At 35.1% G+C, this 15,042-nt stretch overlaps 1 protein-coding gene across 1 annotated transcript in view; it reads right to left on the bottom strand.

Annotated features, from left to right (window-relative positions):
• Positions 1–7,972: 7,972 nt before the first annotated feature.
• jac8 (jacalin 8) overlaps positions 7,973–15,042 on the bottom strand; it is a 30,107-nt gene continuing 23,037 nt past the window's right edge. Inside the window, exons 7-12 of the mRNA XM_087260080.1 lie at positions 14,708–14,844; positions 13,399–13,432; positions 11,066–11,121; positions 10,826–10,974; positions 10,638–10,714; positions 7,973–9,314 (exon numbers count right to left, since the gene is read on the bottom strand). The gene's annotated coding sequence lies outside the window, so the exon portion shown is untranslated. The remainder of the gene's footprint in view (positions 9,315–10,637; positions 10,715–10,825; positions 10,975–11,065; positions 11,122–13,398; positions 13,433–14,707; positions 14,845–15,042) is intronic.

Genomic DNA, 15,042 nt, shown 5'->3' with positions numbered 1-15,042 from the left:
AAAAATAACATGAGAAATTATGTCTTGTTTTCTGAAAAATTGGGTGAATTGGGTAAGAAAAATAACCTTAATGAGCTATAATCTCAAACAGAAGTTTTACCAGTTCACATAAACGTGGAAGTGATCGTGATCTATAACATGAGATGGGCGGCGCCAGGTATACTTGCGACCGCGCGTTTGCCTCATTCATAAAAAGCAGAACACGGAGGACTTGGCGCGTAAATTTACCAGTTACTCCCCAAATACATGCAAGTAAGTGGCTGTTGCACTTCGAGAAGAGTAGATTCAACTTTTATAGTTACTTTCACTATGTGTAATGTGTATCTGATATAAATAATACACATCAGCAAATTATATTTGAATGGGTTGTTACACTTCCTTGTGTGTTTTACAAAATCTTGTAAATGTTTTGCTTTACTTGTACTTGTGTGTATTTTCATGTCTAAAACATAAATTAAGCACTAGGTGGTTAAAACGCTGCATAATTGTGATAATATGACACGTCTTTGTCAGCGGGGTTAAGTTGGTTTTGTTTTCAAAAAAAGAAGCATTTTTTCAACAGTCCCCTATTGAAAGCTCTGCTCATCATGAGCTCACTCTGGCTCAGCGCCAGACAATGCACCAAAGCTCAGTTTGATTTTCTCAGTTATCGCTCTAAAGGTAAACGAGCTAACGCTAACTTGTAAAACATCAGCACCAGGGACTTTACGGTCCTCACTTCGAAATGGAACAAAAGTAGGATTCTGTAGTGTTTTACTCTGCTGTTGAACTCCTTTCTTCCTCATCCCTGTCTATGAGGCGCCGAACTCCGTATTAGTGCGCGAGAGAGACAGTGTTCACTCCGCTCCGCACTGAAGTGTTTTTTTTAAAATAATCAAACAACCCTGTGTTGCGCGACACAATGAATCGATTATGAAATTTGTTGCCAACGCTTTTATTAATTGATTCGTTGTTGCAGCCCTACATCCGATGCACGCTATGCTGTCCCATGATGCCCCGTGAGAGAATTCATGAATGGTAGTGAAGCGACGCATTTGACGCGGGTATGGCGTGTGATCATGACAAAATTGTACATCAGAGTTTCATTCATTCTACTCGCCTTCATACTGAATAACTTACTTACTTACAGGAGTAGTACATTTAAATTCAAATGCAGTACCTACTGAGTAGTAGGCAATTTTGGACGCAGTGTCCATGGCTGCGTCCGAAACCGCCTACTACTCAGTAGGTACTGCATTTGAATTTAAACGTACTACTCGGCTGTAAGAAAAGTACGTTCTATACAGTATGAATGTGAAAAGTATGAATGGAATTCGGACGTACTACATCCGCCATTTTGTCATGGACACGTGACCTACCTGCGTCAATTGTGTCGCTTTACTCTCATTCATGAATTCGCTCGCGAGGCATCATGGGATAGCACAGCATGCATGGGATGCGCACTCCAGAATCTCGCCGGAAGTAGTAAGTCATCGCATACTGATTTTCGAATTCTATGAATTCGGACATACTACTCGGCTCGCATACTGATTTTAGCGTACTATATAGCATGGAAGAATGCGGTTTCGGACGCTGCACATGTCTCCTTCACCAAACACCTGATTCAGATCATTAGCTCATTAGTAGAGACTGAAATACCTGTAATAGGTGTGACAAACAAAACAGACATCCAAAACATTCATTGCGGGTTAGGAACACTGATAAACACTGATTTTGGTCACTATTAACTTTTTTTCCCTACCTACTCTTTTCCTCATCTTTCTTTTTTGTTCTAAAGTTGCCAGCCACCACCTGAATTTCTAATGATTTTCACCTAAATTTAACATCCCCAATGTTTTCTTAAATGTGTGTAGGATTTATCATAAATGTAACATTTATGATAGGGTTGGGTCGATAGACAATGCCATTGTCCATATATGATGGCGGATAGACATTAGGGTTGTGCTTCACCAATGGCCGACAAACTTCACGATGCTGAGCCGGCAACGCGATCCATCGCCCCACCCCACATTTATATTGATATATAACTTATAATTCGCATGTCATTTTAATAGTAATATCTGTCTTTTCATGAGCTGTGTTAAATGTTACGTATAGCTGCCGCTTGCACGGCTGACAGCATCATGGAGGATTAAATAAAGGATTATACAATATCTCCCGCTTAAAATGTGTAGATTCAGTGGCAAACGCTGTTACCTGAAAACCCCGTCCCACAGACTTTACAGTGAATGGCTTTAGCTATTTTCATAGCGGACTTGGAAACACTGGAAGTCTTTTATCCACTCTTGGAAAAGTGTAAATGGTGATTTAACATTCAGCACATGATCACTAATAAGATGTGCCATTATTAGTAACTGTAGGTAAATCTGTCAGTGTTATTTTCATTCTCTCATCTTCAGAGCTTCACATTTTCGCAGTTGTAGCTCCTGTCATCTGAAGGCATTGACTGAGTGATTGATGTACTGATGTTAACCAATCATTCGCGTTCAGTTAGAGCAGGCCAATAAAAAACACAAAGGCGGGGCAAGCAGTGCGGGCTTTGTACTTTAGCAAGTTCATATAACAACTCTTTTAATCTGTTCCTGAGCGATGCGTTTGGCGTTTTTAGGTGCAAAAATGCATTCTGCATAAATGTCTCCTAAATCGGCACACACGGTGAGGATTTTGCAGTGAAAACAGTGAAAATGTTTGCACTACACTGAACTCCAACCAAACTCTCGTCTCCTCCACTAGTTGTGGGAAAAGCCATTAAATCGACACAGATCACTTTGCCTATTCATGCCAGATTCCTGCGGAAAAAAAGTGATTGACAGGTGGTTTGTAACTTCATTAATTTATGGTTTGGTTATGGGTAAAGCAAAGACCATGTGGGTCAGGTAGTGAAAACTGTAGGCGGGTCAATGACGTGACGCTCATTTTTTTGTGTCCATGTCTTTTAAATAAATTCAAGTAGGTTACAGTTTCAAAATAAATAAGCAAATTACTTGCATACATTCTCTATTTTGAGGACCAAGTTTAATTTTTTGGTTTTAATCCATTTTAAGAAAATTTTTAGGGGATTATTGCAAGAATGTCAATGTGGTGTAACCAAAAAAAATTGGTACCAAATAGTTTACCTTGTTTAAAAAATGTGAAAGCCTCAATGAAACATTGTATCGGCTAGTCTGGCATAATTTTACATTAGACATATTTAATAGTAAATAAAGGTAAATATAGCACAATTGTTTTAAATATTATAATTCATTTGGGGAATTTTTTCTGTCACCTCAAATTTCTGAAATGTCAAGATGGTGTAACCACCATTTATTGAGCCATTTTGTTAATATTGTGCACAAGACAGTTAGACAGGAAATTTAATCACAGAGAAGAACTCTTGATAAGACTAATTGCTGCATGCAAAGGTTAGTAACTCTTTTTAAAATGTGAGATACTTTGACCTTTTTAAGGTATGGTCAGCTATTCTTAGATATGCATGTCAAATGGTAAGACCCCAGAAATGCACTGATAATTGTTCATAATTATAAAAATAAGTATTATATTTAAAAGTTAAATTTGAAATATTCCCACCAAGCCCATGTGCTTACATAGATGTTATTGATAATGCCTGTCAAATTTCATTTTAAGTTGAAATGTCAAGGGGTGTAACTGGTTACACCATTTGACTCATATAGCAGGAGTCTTTCTGTCAGGGGTCAATTTAGTCAAATATCATTAGTTCATGATGCTGATCAAAAATGCGACATAAATTAAACTACTATTTGTGTTCATAGTGTAGATTATTTATTTATTTTTGTTTGAGAAATAGGTGCTTAATCCACAACCTTACTATTAAAGCTCTGTAAACATAGGATAAAATTATTTTACTGCACAACATGAATGTTTTTTTTTGTTTATGTTAATCCATGTTTATATTCACACAATATAATGTACACACTCTCTCATTCACACACACATTCATACACTACAGTCAATTTAGTTTTTCTAATTCACCTATACCGCAAGTCTTTGGACTGTGGGGGAAACTGGAGCTCCCAGAGAAAACCCATGTCAACTCCACACAGTAAGCCATCCTGGTCCATCTTGGACTCAAACCAGCAACCTTGTTGCTGTGAGACAACTGTGCTAACCACATTAGCCACTGTATCACCCTCCTTTGAAATGTTGTAAGTATTTTTTTTCTTCTTGAGAAAGTCTTATTTCTTTTAGTTTGGATAGAATAAAAGCAGTTTTTAAAATGTTTAAGCAGTTTTTAAGGTCAATATTGTTAGCCTTCTTAAATACAGAACAAACCACAGTTACCCAATGACTTGGCCAATAGATCTTACTTGCCTAATTAACCTAATTACATTTTTAAATGTCACTTTAGGCTGAATACTAATGTCTTACAAATTATCTAGTCAAATATTATGTGCTGTCATCATGGCAAAGATTACGGAAGAAATCAGTTATTAGAATTTAGTCATTTAAACTATTTTGTTTAGAAATGTGTTGACAATAATATTCTCTCTGTTAAAGAGCACTTGGGAATTTCTTTTTTAAATAAAAGAAAAAATTAACATGGGAAATGAAACAAGGTTGACAAGCCTCTATAGACTGAGTGCACACAGCCTTAAGTTTTGGAGGTTTTCATACTTGATGCGCTTGCTGTTGTACTATTATTATTAACAACTGGAGGTGACTCGGAGGAACTTTAATGATGAAAAGTTGTGAAGAACAAGTCAGAAGTTGCTAAACAAATGAATTGCAGTTGAAATCAGTTTTGTTTGGGTTTTTTTACAGCATGTCTGATAAAAAATTTTCTTCTGGAGAAAGTCTTATTTGTTTTATTTAGGCTAGAATAAAAGCAATTTTTAAAAGCCATTTTGAGGTAAAAATTATTGGCCCTTTTAAGCTTTTTCCCCGCGATAGTCTACAGAACAAACCATGGATATACAATAACTTATCTAATTACTCTAACCTGCCTAGTTAACCTAATTAAGCCTTTAAATGCTACTTTAAGCTGTATAGAAGTGTCTTGAAGAATATCTAGTCTAATATTATTTACTGTCATCATGGCAAAGAGAAAATAAATCAGTTATTAGAGATGAGTTATTAAAACTATTATGTGTTGAAAATGTGTTGAAAAAATCTTCTCTCTGTTAAACCGAAATTGGGGAAAAAATAACAGGGGAGCTAATAGCTCAGGGGGACTAATAATAATTCTGCATAATTCTGAAGTTAACTGTATAAAATAAATAGTTTGTGGATAAGTTGTGGATACACTCATGAAATTATTTGTTGTCAGTCAGTCGTGTATGCTTACAAAAATTGGCCTTTAATCCCAGCACCAAGGCAACAACGAGTAAGCAGCAGTTCTTACGTACTAGTGATTTACGTACAGTGTTTGGCAAATTGTTTCTAAATAGCTTAAAAGTAAAATAGTGGATTTTTTTCTAATATCATCTACTTATTTTTATTTTAATTAAGCCAACTGAAAAGAAACAGTGATGGAAAAGGTGTTAAATGTTAAACATGTTTCTTTAGTTTGTTAATTTTCTATTGATGAGGGCCACACATTTAATGTAAAGGATGTTATTACTTGGTGTATTAAAGTTCAGCAACCTGGTTTCATTGTTCTAAACACATTTGTCAATGACAATCCCACTGAAATTGTTGACTATCATTCTTAATTTGAATTGATTTTAATTGTCAATTTCAGAATCTTTGGCTGTAGAAGCAACACTGTCAGGTGGTGTAACTGGTTTTTGTCAATTGGTGTAACCAGTATTTTACATAAAAATATAATTATGTACATGGAAATAATGTGAAATTAAAATTAAAACACTTAGTTTAGTGTAATAAAATAGTTTTTAACATTTTTTACATAATTTGTCAAAGATTATTTAGAAACCAGAAGTGTTTTTAGCATGTGTCTGGCCGAATATTGCAAAAACTCATTAAAATGTACATTTAGAGATAATGCGAATACAATAAATGTTATTGTGGTATTTTAAAATGAAGTATTTATTTCAGTGTGTACACTTGCATATCATCTAGAAGGAGTAAATTTTTTAATATTTCACAATTTTTGGCAGTTACACCATTTGACATTTTCAGTTGCATTCAGTCTTAATGTCTGTAAAAAATGGTGTAAATGTTATTTTTAATTACATAAAATCAACATGAATACAATCTGTACATTTTAAAATATCTGACGGATGCTTTTAAATCAACTTTGTAAAAGATTTTTAAATTTCCCATCTTGCCAAACCTGTTTTGTCACTGACCCAGGCTACAATTAATTCGTTATGAATTAATTGATATTTAACAACCCCACCCCCGCCTACGACCACAATGGCATCGTCCATCACGACATTTCACATTAGACATCGTACGATGCCAAATTGGTCAACATCGCCAAACCCTAATAGACATCATGATTGTGAGCCAGCTACCCTATCTTCCACCCTGCCCCCATCTCGGGATCTACTCGCTTGCGAAAAATACACACTTAGGCTCCGTTTACACTAATATGTATTGCAATTAAAATGGCATTTTAGAACGAAAACGATTCACGGCCACATTCACGAGTTCACACTCACAGATATTTGACTGAATAGAATATGCTTATTTGGCATGCTGTCCGGGGAGAGGGCTCTGAGCTCAGGAAGACACCCTAACTCGTGTTATTCCCCTTATCAGGATAAAGTGAGATATGGTCCGAGCGCAGTGTCTAGCCCGGCTCCAGAACGCTCCCCCTCAGATTTAAATAGGTATCTGGTTTAATAGTGTGGAGTTGGGGTGGTGGAGGGACGCTGAAGTCAAGAGAAACAGAGGTATGACAAGTTTGACTATTTATAGGGGTTTGCTCTTGAGCTGATTGGATAGAATGAGTGTGTGTGTGTGTGTGTGTCTGATGAATTAGCCTCATCAAACACTGATCGTGCTCCTCCCGAAATTTGTTTATAAAACATCACCTTGGGTTTCACCTAGCATCATGGGCATCTGATTTAACAGTAGGGGGGACAATAAATATAAAATTTCTTTCAAGTATTTTTTTTTGAAGGGGACACAAATAATACAACCGAATTTTACTAATAAAGATATGCCCCCGCAGTTAAAAATGGTTCATCAAATTTTTCTTCAAAACTATTTACGGCATTGTTTGTTGTGTTGTTTACAGTCAACTGACTGACTCCTGAAGCAGAATAAATGCAGAAAGACATTTTCCATACTCATAATAACTAATGTTTACTAATGTGTACATTACAATGTTTACTCATAATAACTTGTTTACATTTCACTTGTTAAATTGGCAGATCATATTGTAAATCAGTGAGCCTGTGAGGTTCATCTGCTAAACAGCCACAACTCCGAAAACATAAATAAGAAATTGTTCACCCCAAAAGAACTGTCATTGTCCCTTCAATAAAGCCCAACACCCTTACCTGACATTGTACATCTGACTGACCCTGCTCTGCCTGTTCCTCAATCATTTCACACAGTGATACCGGTAAATATCCGGAAAATTTACGGAACAACTTTACCCGTACACTGTAAATTCTAACATGTTCAGTTTACTTAAAAAAAGTTTGGAAACCGATTGCCTTATTTTTGCAATATAAACTTACAAGGAAATCTTAAGTTAAGTTTAATTATTGCCTTGAAGTAAGAAAACTAAAACTTATAAAGTAAACTAACTGTTAAAAATTAAGTAAGTTTAATAGAAAATTCTAGTTAACATACTTGTCATTATTTAGTAATCTTACTTAGGGTTTTATAGTAAGATTACTTTAATAACTCTATTTAACTAATACTGTTCTACCATGTTCAGTTAACATCTTGAATGCTAGTAGTCTCAACATTGTTTTAATCCACCATTTTAAGTAATGTCAACTAAAGAAACTACGTGCAATCGGTTTCCACATTTTCTTCGATTAAACTGAACATAAAATATGTAGTTCAACCTACAAGTAATGACATCATACAGGTCTTAAATGTAAACATTTTATTTGACAAAATTAGCAGAATTTCACAATACACTTGTGATATTTTAGTATCACAATACACTTGTACACAAAACAGTTTTGTAAAAACCTGTTGTAAAGTGCTGTAATATACTGTAAACAGCAATACAGACAAAAATATAATAAACATGTTCAACCCTAAAACACAAGTTTTCGAAAAGGTTTGAAAATCTATCAAAAAAACTTTAAATACTTGATACTTGAATTAGTGTAATTAAACATGCCATTGCACCAGCACCTTAAACATGGCAGCATATAGACACTCACAGAGGAACAGATATTAAGCTTTAAAGCTAATTTGTTAGACTGTGTAGTTTAGATTTTCCTACAGAAAATATCACATTAGTGTGGTCAAAAGTATTGAGTTTGGTATCAATCAATACTGAAATATTAAAAATATCCATTTTCCACCAGCATTTGAGTGCTACTGAGCTCGTTCTTAAACACCATTGATTGGCCACTGTGTTCACATGCTCAACAGAAATGACTGTGATTGGCTGTGACTGTCATAGGTTTACCATTTTTCACTGAGTCCAAACAAAGTTACACAGACACTGAAGTGTTTCAAAGCCATGTTGATAGCTGATTTGTTTAGAAGCTAACATATAAGCTATCTGGTGATGAATCGACTGATCGACAGTGCTTTGAAGTTATCCAGTGTCTTTGTATCTTTGCACCTGGTGAACAGTGGTGAAGTGTGGTAAAAATAATGACCTTCAAAGCCAATCAGTCACATCTACTGAGCATGTGAACACAATGGCCAATCAGTTCTTGCAATTTTAGTGGGAAATGGATGGACTTTTTTTTTATTTATTTCAGTACCGATTGGTACCAAACTCAATACTTTTGACAACCCTATAAATCACAATACACTTTTTTGGTAAAAAAAAAAAAAAAAGTGTTTTAAACACCAAAATGCTACAGTCCTAAATGTAACACTGCAAACAGCAACATGTTAAAAAGCAACACTTTGTAATTAAACATGCCATTATACCTGAAACTTTAAACATAAAGCACAGCAGTATATAGGCACTCGCCGAATAAAACACATTACGCTTCCCTCCCAGCAAAAGCAACACACGTTGATCAAATTCAAATGCATTGCTCAAAGTCTTTGGGTAGTCCGAATTCAGTGTGTAAATCAAAGCAAAAAAAGAGACATACTGCATGTGGCAAAGTCCATAACCACTTTTCCTTCCAGTATAAAGGCCCACATTGCATCCATAATGCGGTTCTTTAGACATCTTCACACACGACAGTCAGCAGGCCAACATCTTCTGCACTGAAGTCCGACTCTACAATTACATCCTATGAATAGAGAAAGAAAAATAAGTAAAGTTTGATATTCTAAATGGCACTAATAAAGCCTGTAGTGGCCAGGAGACCAAAAGCAGAGGTAAAAAAAATACAATTCCTTGTGCTTAATTTAGTAACACTTTAGTAGGAACCAATTACCCTATTAACTAGTTGCTTATTAGCATGACTATTTGTGTTTATAGTACATTTTACATTCAAATGCTTCTTATAAGAAGGCCTTGCTATGGTGCTCCTTCTTCAATGTAGACCAACACGATGGATTTGCCTGTACTGCTTCTACTAGGCTTGTCATGATAGTGGAATTTATTACCAATCCATATAGTAATTTTAAAAACATCCATTTCCTGCTAATATTTGAGCATTGTTGAGTGTCATTTCTGTTAAGCATGTGAACAGAATGGCAAAACAGTGCTGTTTAAAAATGTGCTCAAAAGTGCTTAAAATGTTAGCAGGAAATTTGCTGCTTAAAATTGCAGCAGAGATTGGTACTAAATTCCAGTATCTTGAACATGATACTATTCTAAAGGAACAATAATTTTTTTAATTAAAGAAACACTGTAATGTAATAAAACAAACTGCAGTAAAAGTACTTTTAAAACATTTTCAAGAAATTAAATGCAAATGTGTGAGAGACCAATTGGTGCTACATAATCAATATAAATATTTTGTAGGGAAAACTTAATAAATTGGCAACCGATTCATGAATGCATTTGGTTTTGCTAGATTAAAGCAGTGAGTCAAGTTTGCATTATTTAGCACACTTTTTAAAAATGTATTAATAAAAATTTTTTAATAAGAAAATTGATGTTTTAGTATGGCTTTTAGAACAAGGGTGCAGCCATCTACAATCCCACAGCAGGTGACTTCACAGGGTTGGTTATAATACAGAGCATCTTTGACTTTGTGGCTTTTAACACTATCTTTTTACATCTTAATCCAGCAGGTTCTTTCAACTGAAATTATATTTCTCTCAACATATTACATAGGTATTACACTTATTAAGATTATTTTTTTTTCAAGCTAATCTTCCTCCTTTTCAAAACAAGTGTGTTTAAAAATTAAAGAAATGCATTCATTACTTCACTGGCCTATGAAGCTAACTGACCCTGTGACGGCACAAGCTGCTGTATTTGCAACATAGCAATGCTCTTTCTCCAAAGGCCATAATATAACATCCCTCTTACTTTCAAATACTTACATTAAATGCATTTGTTTTATTTTTATAAAATTGAAAATTTTTATTAATAAGTGAAGTAAACTGGAATGAATGCTTCATTTCCAGTCTAAGAAAGCAGAAACAATAATACTACTTACAAAACACATCCTGAAAATTTCTTTAGACTCATCCCTCTAAAGGACTGAAAGACCCCGGAGAACTGCTGCCAGATGACCTTGAAAAAGTAAAGACAGGTAGACATGCATTATAGCCCAATGAAAACATCAAATGCAATTTATTGCAATCAAATGCAAATTATGATTCAAAGATGATGTCACAAAAATACCTTTGAATTAACATGTTGAAAATTTCTTCTAGTTTTCTCCTGCAATTTTCTCCTGTTTTTTTTTTTTTTATTTCAATCAAACGAGCAGTGTGTGTCCAATGCAGCGTAGAACTTGGATCTCACATTTCTTCCTGATATTCGATTGAATTCTGCAAAGATCCAATCAAAACATTATTAGTCATTAATAACATTCAAAAACACAAATTCACAAAATCACAAAGTTTTGAAAAGAAAACAAACCTTCTGCAGCACTTGCATCAGCTGGTGTTTCCTCTATGACTTCCTTCTGGATGTCACTGTTGTGCACAAAAACGTAAAGTTTTATTGACATGGCTAAGCGAAATTCTAAAACAAAAAACAGAAATCAGAAACACATGCAATGATACAATGCAATGCCATTTAGCAACAGATGTTACACTTTAACATGACATAGTTAAATGTTCTTGAATAATAAAAGCTGCCAAATACTCCCGGCGCCTGTCATCAAAAGCATGAGCTATACTTGTCACCAAACAGTAATAAACACAACCCCCGATTAAATATAATCATGGCATTGTTGCTGGTGTGCCTTACTTTTATGCGCATTAAAAGAGGAATAAATATTTGTCTCAATTGATGTCTTTAAAAGGACACTGAACTTTCTGACTAGGGTTGCACGGTTTACCGGTACTATGGTAGTATCGTGATACTATGGCTCCAAGATACTGGCGGTGCCACTGTAGTTTGTAAACGGTAGTATTGTCATTAACAGTCTGCCTACAATACATAATGCTGCATGTGAAAAAGTCACTAAAATACTTACACGATTCAGCAACAATAGATCATTGTATTTTAATAGTCTATGGAGCCTTCTAAGGTTGTAAAACTGTAGAATTTGCGCCTTTTATAGTAGCCTATTGCATATTTTGTGATGGTTCATTTTGAATCGGAATTCGTTTATTTCTGTTCCTGTCAATATGATATAATAGCTACAACAACCGTGACAATCTATTAAAAAGAATGACTCATAAAGTGAAATTTTGAATTACTTTGGATTCTTATCCGATAATAAGTGTGAAAAAAGTATGATAGATGAAAAACCCAAAATAGCAACAGGAAACAATTTTTGACCACTTCATATAGCCTAGGTTTGTTGGAAAAATGCTCTTTTCTTTATGTATCTTTATTTTAATGTATTTTTTTTGCTGGAATGAATACATTTTAGGTGAAGAGATGTGCAAATACTTTTTTCAACAATAAGGGAATTATTTAAATTCAAGTAGGCCTATAATAACATATACAATATATTATTTCTGACATTTTTCTTTATTTCATGGATTTAAGTTATGAATTACAGTATTGCAATACTACTTGGTATCACCATACTTCAGCTGGTATAGTATTGTAACATATGTTACAAACCGCACAGTTTTGCTGCGTGTATGTTCTTTCTGTCTTTTTCTCTCTCTCTCTCTCTCTCTCTCTCTCTCTCTCTGTACCGGCCCTGTCATTTTCTCAGGTACCACCTACTTTGGACCGCTATTGGCTGACAGGACTGCCAATCCTAATCAACCATGTGACGATGACTTCTCTCTCTGCCAATCGCGTTCGTTGCAGAGCCCTTTAAAAATGGAAGCGGCAACGGGGAGAGATCAGCTGTTGTTGTTTTGCCGTGTTGTCTGTTTGGTGGTGTCCGTGTGCGTTGTCGCTGTTACTGATGTGTGCTTTGATTGAGATCTATTGATGTTGACTTTGAGTGAGTAACTGATGACTTTGAGTGAGATTTGTTTGAGAGTTCTGACGTGTGTTGCTACATCTATAGCCCGCTAATGCTCCATTCAAAACCTTCTGTGACTTGACAAGGGAGATCTGGAACAACATAGTAAGTCACGTGACATACATATTTGCACGCAGGATTATTGATGTATAGACACACTAGTTAGCGAAGTGCGCTAATTTTGTATTTTTGTTTATTAGTTAGAGTAAGTTCAGGGCGCTTTGCGCTGAAGACTTTTCTTTTCATATTGTTATTTTCTTATTTAGTGGATTGGGGAGGAGATTAAGGGAATGTTTTTGTTATATTTATTTCTTTGATTTCCATGCGCAAACTTCAGTTCCCTCTCCTATTTGTCTTGGTTCTTTTCAAATTTATCTTATGGTTTGTAAATATTGTAAATAATGTGGGAGCAATAAATCTTTTGCGGTGCTAATTTGTTGTTTGGTGTTTTCTTTTGCCATTTTTCAACATCAGTTTATACTTTGGTCATCTTTATGTTACTCCTTTTAATACCCTAGACAAATTGCCATCAAGGATTGTAACACATAAATTAATGGTATCACAACACAACAACCCTATTTCTAACTAGTCCTCAGATGATTATTCAAATGGACAAAATATTCGGACTATTCTTGATCATGCAGTTCTTTGCTGAGAATTTTGTTAAATGTACTTTTAATGCATTAAACGATTTAAAATTACCCTGACACTCAGTATGGAGACAAGGTAACGTTAATAGAACAATTCATGAATATGTTCTATGGCTTGTGCGGTATTGTTCAAAAAGTTTTCTTTGATGTTTAAGTGCAAAACTTACATTTCCACTGCATATCAGCTCACAAACTGGTAGTCTGAAATAAAAAATAAAGGGTATAATGATATTACAAACCAAATATGCCACTCACAATACTCTAATGGTGTGCTACATTTTAAACAACCTTGTAATTGTTCAAATTTATTTGCCCTAAATTGTTAAAATTAGTGAAACCTTCTTTAAAAATGCAAACTAACAGGTTTGGCAAAGCCTGTTTCTTTACAGAAAGTTTGCTTATAACAAAGGCTTGTTGATGCCTTTGTGTGATATTGAGCAAACAAAGGGATGTTTCTGTGCTTGGTTGTACAGTTATACCACTTCATCATTAACGTTATCCATCACACATATTCAGTCGCGTCTGGTCAGATTTATTTGTCATTACAGCAATACTAAACACTCAATAACGTAACGGCAACACTGGAATAAACCTTCAAAACGGCATAAAGAAAAGACAAATAGCATATAAAACAAATAAATGAGTTAATTAAATATCTCTCGCATTTTCATAAGTTTAACTTTAAGTTTCATAGGGATTGTTAGCATAAGCACACTTTAGCATCATGTGTAAATATGTATCTGCCTCATACAGTGACACGAATCGTAATCGCATCGAAATCCTAAATTACCTACGACACTCACGGGTCCATTTTGAGCTGAAACTGCTTTATAATGTTCTAAAAGCCTCGGCGGGTTAAAACTGCTGCTGCCCCGGCGATCATGGAGAAAAAAACGACTGGTCTGGTCATGAGCCGCTTGCTGACGCCGGACCGAATCACAGCTGATCTCCTCACCTGCTTCCTGCAGGTGATCTCATAAAAGTAAATCTTAAAAAAAAAAAAACACGCATATTTTCGTCACAACAAGCGCCACTAAAGTTCAGCGATAACTAACGTTACTGTATTTGTAATGCGGATAAAAAGGTTTCGTTTTCTTTTTTAAAAATGTAGACCTACAGCTATGTGTTAACTTTACATCTATTTGAACGGATCATTGCGCGCGCTCTTGCTCTCTCAGTGCATCATTTAAAATGGCGCGGCCCGCTCTTTTAGAGCATAACGCCCACTTTACAAATTACTACTAACTTTACAAACTATTAATAGTTATTAAAAAGGACTAAGCAGCTAAAAATAGCTTATCTAGTAAAGTAGACAGTATTGCAAATAACGTGCAGTGGTCAAAACGTTTAGTCACAACATCATGGGCTATTAATTAGTTCACAAAACAGCAAACAATTTCACAAAGTGCAGGAAATAAACAGATTACTGATACTATACAAATAAAATCAAAGTAGTAATTAAAACGAAAAGTTTACCTTGATTTACAGCAGTACATCTTCTCAATATGAAATCCTGTCCTTCAATGGCAGTGCTGGGTGGCGGTTGGTTGTGACTCGGGATGGGGGATGGGAAATCACCACCCAGTACGCATGCGTAACAGCATGGCTTAGCCCTTATAAGCAATTTTACTCAAATTACATTAGTTATGGGAACTTTATACCTTACTATGTCAGCAACACTAATGCATTTCTAGTAAACTCAACAATTAGCTTAAAATTAAGTAAACACACTAGAATTTTGATAGTAAGGAATACTATTCGCATTTACAGTGTAGATTCAAAAAAGCGCTGTTCACACAGGCGAGGACGTT

The sequence above is a fragment of the Danio rerio genome, chromosome 7, assembly GCF_052040795.2.
Source record: "Danio rerio strain M-AB ecotype USA chromosome 7, GRCz13ab, whole genome shotgun sequence".
NCBI classification, from domain to species: domain Eukaryota; kingdom Metazoa; phylum Chordata; class Actinopteri; order Cypriniformes; family Danionidae; genus Danio; species Danio rerio.
This window is presented reverse-complemented; position numbering and strand designations above follow the sequence as displayed.